Below are 6,300 nucleotides of genomic sequence, written 5' to 3' on the forward strand. Positions count from 1 at the left end.
CCTTATATGAAATAAGGTCTAGGACAAATCTTTTGTGAGTTAAGCTAAGGAAATGAGTCTGTGCATTGCAATGTGTTAGAGTGTGTGTGTGTGTGTGTGTGTGTGTGTGTGTGTGTAATTTTATGCACATCTCTTTTAGGTTATGCGTTGCTAATTTTGCTATCTTATATTGTTTTTATTAAATTTTTTTGCTATTTTGTGCTATTTTTACACCAGTTTTGTATACTTCAGGCCTGTTTTCATGGTTAACCAAAGTAATATCAAGCCTCATTTTGTAATGTCAAGATTCCATTTAGTTATGCTGTAACCTGCTTCTCCCCTTGCTTGTCAAGACATGTTGTAACCCCATTATAATGTCAATTGTGACTATATGAAAAGTGGGTTGGTCCCCGAGTGACTGGAAACTGTGTGTGTGAGAGAGAGAGAGAGAGAGAGAGAGAGAGAGAGAATGATAGTGACAAAAAGTGGAAACAATAGACCCATCAACACAATGATATACAGGAACAGCCCTGCATTCAATTGGAAATAAGATTCCAGGAAGCAATCTGAAATATTATGGATTTCCAGTAACCCAGCACCACCCTCATTGTGAATTCTGAAGAGAAGCCCCCCACCCAAAACAGTCAGAAGAATGGACACTTTGAAACTGCACATCCCACTGGCCGAATAAACCTGTTATTTCTGATCCTGAGCATTGTTCTTGCTTGTCAAGTCAACAGAGGGAACAAGGTAGGGGGTTAGATTGGGTCCCCATGAGCTGGGGCTTCCCTTCTGGGGCAGGGTCGGTAGCTTCCAAAAAAAAAAAGTGCCTTCCCTCACCACTCCCATCTCCTGGCTACCCCCCATACTCCAATCCCAAAGACCAATTTATTAAAACATAAGACCTTCTTTAATTTAGTTCTTTTTTATTGCTTATTAAGGTTTTCTTAGTTCTTTTTATTTTATCCTTCGGTGACTGACTTACTTTATTTCACCATCCTTTTTCCAACCCCATTTATTTTCCACCTTGAATGTCATTACCCACTTCCATCCTATTAGCTTTCCACCTCCTAGCTTCATGTTCCCACCTCTCTTCCCCTAACCTATATCTCACACCTTGCCACCTAAAGCATGGATAGAAGCCTCTCCTAGCTCACCAGCCCTGTACTGGCAACTCAAAGCTGGAGCTCCTCATCAGGTCCCTGCTCACCAGATCTTACAGGCAAGTCACAGCAGAGCAGTCAGATAAAGTTTTAGCCTTAAGGTGTGATTGCTTCAAGCTCAAGGTAGCACTAACACTCATCAACTTTTGAGCAGCTAAAAGTGAAACGTGTAACAAGGCCTTAAAGAAAGCAGAGATGAAGTGTGAGGAAGATGTGGGATTAGTGCTAGCACATTTACTGAACCACAGGCAAACACACTGAAGAGGTAAGCAGGGATAGGGTTGAGCTCATACCCAGTGGCAGCAGCATGTCTAGTCAGGCAATGCTGAGAGAGTCACTTGACTTGTTTTTGCTCCAGTCTAAAACTGAATAATACTGTCCTCGGCCCCTAGCAAGTTAAAAATAAACTAGAAGCTTTCCTAACTGGAGAAAAGTACCTATTGTTTTATATGTGATGATGACCCTCACCATCTGCTGTGTTTTTGTACTGCAGAAAACCCTGTTAAAAACAGTTATTTTGCCAGTTATACAGAGACGGACAAAAATCAGAAACAAACCTGTTTCAAAGATATTGTTGTAGCAAGCGTGATAGAAAATATGAACTTGCATGAACATGAACTTATTCCTTATGTTGAAGACTAAAGGAAATGTTTTTTAGACTAAAAGTCTGCAAAATCGATTAAGTGTAAAATTAACTTCAAACTTCCAGTGGATTTAAAAGTTATTGGTCATTAGAAAATGGTTCTTATAAATAAAATTAATGTGATGTCATCAATAATGTTAATATCCTTCACTCTTACTAGCAGGGTCAGCAGTAAGTTTGCTTTGGAATAACTTTTACATTGGTTAAAAATCTAAGAAAAACGATGTGGAATAAATTATCATCAAGCTAGGAAACAAAAAAAATTGAATTTTTTTTATAAAACCTTTAAAATAATACCTGGTGTCAAATTGTGCTCTCACTGGCAGAGTAATTCCAAGAAAATCAACTACATTTCTTTGGATTTGCATTCATTATTGAAAGCAGAATTTGGCCTGCTGCCTGCCATACATAAGAATGGTAATAAAGGGATCTTTTCAGAATGTTGGCTCTTTGTGCCTGGAATGGAACAGAAACACCACCTAAATGCATCTCTCCACAAAAAAAAAAAAAATTATTTTTTTTTTGTTGTTTTTTTTTTTTTTTTTTTGCATAGTTTGTCATTTTTTCCCCTACAAGCAGACTATCCCAACTCCTCCTCTAATTCCTCAGTACTGAAGTACAAAAATAGTTTGGAACTTAAAGTAGCAATCAGGACTTGGATTAGCAATTAGAATCAGCCATAAGAACATCCATGCGTGTCTTTATAATTCAAAAACATTTCCCCAAACTTACTTAGTTTGCAATACTGAAAGGGTAATTTCAAAAAAGTCTCTCTTTCATGAGGTATTTGGCATGTTCTCTTATATTTTGGACGCCGAGAACCATTTTGTGTTTGTGTGTGTGTTTTTCCAGCACTGCCAATTCTGTTCCTGGCTAAAATCTAGTTCAAAGAATTTCACAGCAGGATTTTCAAGGAAAAAAATCTTTCCAGACACAGAATTATATAAAAGTAATAACCAATCTAGAGGAAGTTGATTGGAAGAGTCTGCTTTCTCACTCTCACAAGAAAAAGGCAATATTCAATTAAACTGAAAATTGATGAAGGGAAATCTTTACATTTTTTACATAAGTATAGTCAATAAGTACCAAATACTCATTGAAACAGGAACAAAAATAGCAAGATTCCAAAAAAAGTGTTAAATATTAATATAGCTAATGCACATTCAAATCTTTAGACGACAATGCAAACAAAAATCATTAGGAGGAGAGAAACGTTCTATGCTTCACAATTAAAGAATCTATTATAGTTTAGAATTGGACATTACTATTATCAGATTATTGCACATCTGGCTACCAGTCCTTGAAGCTTCCCTTTTGAATCTTCCATCTGATATTGGCAACTGTCAGAGAAAGAATACTACCCTAAATAGACCAGAGGTCCGATCCAATATGAGAGTTCCTATAAACGTGTGGGACATTCATCTGCATGTATAGAATAAAGCTTAGTTTGGCTGAAAATCAGGCTCAAATTTGTGCAGGTGACATCTGAGTACACTGAGATTACAGCTATTCCTGCATTGCATAGGACAAACTGCATCAAAAGATCTCTCACAATACATTCTAACTATGCCACCTCAGCAACTGAGTAAGGAACACAGAAATAAGTTCTGGCTGGCTGACAATTTTCAAAGCATTGTTTTAAACCATTACATGACTTCAGGTTCAGATTAAAAAAAAAAAGCACTTTAACACAAGTTACAGCATTAAAATCCTTTTTTAGCAAAGTGCTTGCATATCTGCTAGTGATGCTATTGCCACTGCTCCATCAGATCAGCAGCTTTTACAAAAAGACATGATTAAACAAATTGATATTGGCAGAAAAATATAAAAATACCTCCAATAGGGTTTTTTTTTCTTTATACTGGAAAGTAGAAGCCTTTTTAATTCTAGTTCCCTGAGATAATCACAGTTTCAACTTTTTGCAATATGTATTGAAGCTTATATTGCCAAGCATCCTTTTAATAATTAGCATTTAACTAGAGACAGAATTCTAATAAACAGCAGTTAGAGGGAAAATTTAAAACAAAGTTTTAAAAAATTTCAAAAAAATTGCTTTTTTTTTTTGTGTCATCATTGTATTAAGGCAAAACTGAAACTGTCATGATTCTAGGTTTTTTAAATATATAAATTGTGTGTGTGTGTCCATAAGATGTGTGTATAATACAAGTCATTTAAACTTTATTTTGAAAGAAAAAAAAAGAAAATTTCAGCTCCAAAAAGTCAAAACAAAAAGTTGCAACACTGTCAGAATGTTTGTCTCTTTTTCTTTAGAAATTGAATCAATAAGATTCCACAAAGCATTATATTTCAACAGAATTTCATTCTCTAAAAATGGTTAAATTTTTAAGACTGTTTGGAAAATCTGTATTTCTTCCAATCTAGGAAGAAAAATCTTGAGAAAATACAGCCTTGATCACTCTGATCAAGTGAAAACAACAATATAAAAGTGTTGCAGGGTCATAAGTCTAAGCTTGATTGTCACCCATATCCAAAATATTAGTAAGAAAGCACTATTATTTTCTACATTATAATAGTGCCTCCAATCCCAAGAGTTCCATTATACTAAATACTGTACCTCCATGCTTTCTACACTGCAAATTCTCCAATCTAAAGATACAAGAGAAGGTTGGGGAAAGGAAGTATTTTACTAATAGACAACTGAAGCACCAAGAGTTTAACTGATTTACAAAAATATGGCATACCAGGGCCCTACATTATGACGGGAAATTAAATACAGGTAAGTGTTGGAATTCTGGTTGTGGTAGACCATACTTCTGCTAAGCTATAATAAGCTATGGTGCCAAAAACAGTATGGGAGAAAGGGGCCTCCTGACCACTGGATGACCCAGGAAGAAAGGAAAAAAAAAAAAAAAAAAAAAAAGCACTAATGAGCAAAAAGATATTGAAGGGAATATGAAAACAGCACTTATGATGGGAAAAGTTAGAACCTTCTAAAAAAAAGTGCAGATCTGTGAACTTGGGAAACAAAACAAAGATGAACATCTCAACAGACAGAGAGAGAGAGAGAGAGAGAGAGAGATAGATAAGAGTGGGCACAAGATGCGGGGGAGAGGGGAAGTGTTATAAAAATATAAATACAAGTGTTGAGGAGTTGGGAGACTTGTCCCTCAGAGATCATGGGGAGTGTAAATAAAGTATGGTGTCTCTACCAGTCAAGGACAAGCTTCACTAATTTGGATTGACTATTAATCAGACCAATTGGTGTGCTGTCCTTCAATAATAAACCTTTCTCAGCTTTCACTAGGGGTGTGTGAAATGGGCTGTATTCAATTCAGATACAGCCCAAATCGGGGGCAGTGATTTGATTAGTTGATTCAGATCACTGTGTAGCAAAAATTGAATATAGCTGATGTTAATATAGAGTGTAATAATTGTAAAATGTAACCATGTTAGTCTTGTCCTGTAAGCAACTTGAAAAGTCCATTTTGTATCCTTCTACTTGAAGTAAATGAACTCTGCATAGCCTTTATGTATGAGTCTGTGTAAAAGGGTAAATGGTAAGAGAATGTCATAAAGATGGGAGAAAAAGATTTAACTGTTTATGTAAGCAACAAGGTGTAAAATGTAAGTGTCATGGCAGGGTCCTACAGGAGGGCCGTGATCTCCTCAAGGCCCCCTTCCCATGCCAAATTGGCCCAAGGGCACCCTCAGATTCTCACCCACCATGTCTTTGATGTTCCAATATATTAGGGAGGCTGCCTTACATCTTCTTGGACACAGTTCGCTGTAACCTCTGGCCCCATGGACTCCCAGACCCCTCGTGGGTACTGTCCTGCAAATGGGTGCTTCAGGGCACCCTAACCTTATGGGCTATGCGTGGCTCCAACCACCCCTTTCACCACGCCCCAAGCCTCGCAGCTGGACTAGACGTTGTTTGGTCTGGGTTTACACCTTCTTTCTGGTGCTCGGGCTCTCCTCAGCCCAGTCTCTCTCTGCGCCCTCTCTCTGGTACTTCTCCACAATAGTGCCCCCTCTCTGGGGCTCTTCACTACCCCTTTTCTCTGGGGGCCTTCTCTGTAAAGCCACCCTCTCCCTCATGGGGGCCTTCTCTGTAAAGCCACCCTCTCTTGGGGCTCTTCTACAATGCTACTCCCCTGTCTGGGGCTCACCACGCCTGCACTGGGGCTTCTTAGCAACGCCCCCTTCTCTGGGGCTCCTCAGTAATGTGGCCTTCTCTCTCTCTGTCTTCACGCCCTCTCTCTGGGGCTGGGGTCTATGTACCCCGAATGCTGCGCCGCTGAGCCCTCACTGGCGCTGGGGTCCCCACACTACTGTGGGGCCCCTATGAGGCCTCCTCCATCCCCTGATAGCCTCACCCAAACCACCAGTGATAAACGACAACACAAACACAAGCCCCTAGGCTATAACATAAACAGAAGTCACCCAGCTATAATCACGCTCAAGTCTACCGGGATTCTTCATCCCACGGCGTGTCAGATGCTTCTCCTTCATCTGGCTTCTCTTCTCTCTCACAGCAGAGAGCTCCTTCCTCCT

The 6,300-nt window shown here is 38.9% G+C and overlaps 1 long non-coding RNA gene across 1 annotated transcript in view; it reads right to left on the minus strand.

Moving 5' to 3' along the window:
• Positions 1-6,300, minus strand: part of LOC102379678 — a 10,929-nt gene extending 4,629 nt beyond the window's left edge. The window contains exon 1 of the long non-coding RNA XR_323809.3: positions 6,216-6,300. This is a non-coding gene — a long non-coding RNA (uncharacterized LOC102379678). The remainder of the gene's footprint in view (positions 1-6,215) is intronic.

The sequence above is a fragment of the Alligator sinensis genome, unplaced genomic scaffold, assembly GCF_000455745.1.
Source record: "Alligator sinensis unplaced genomic scaffold, ASM45574v1 scaffold485_2, whole genome shotgun sequence".
Lineage (NCBI taxonomy): Eukaryota > Metazoa > Chordata > Crocodylia > Alligatoridae > Alligator > Alligator sinensis.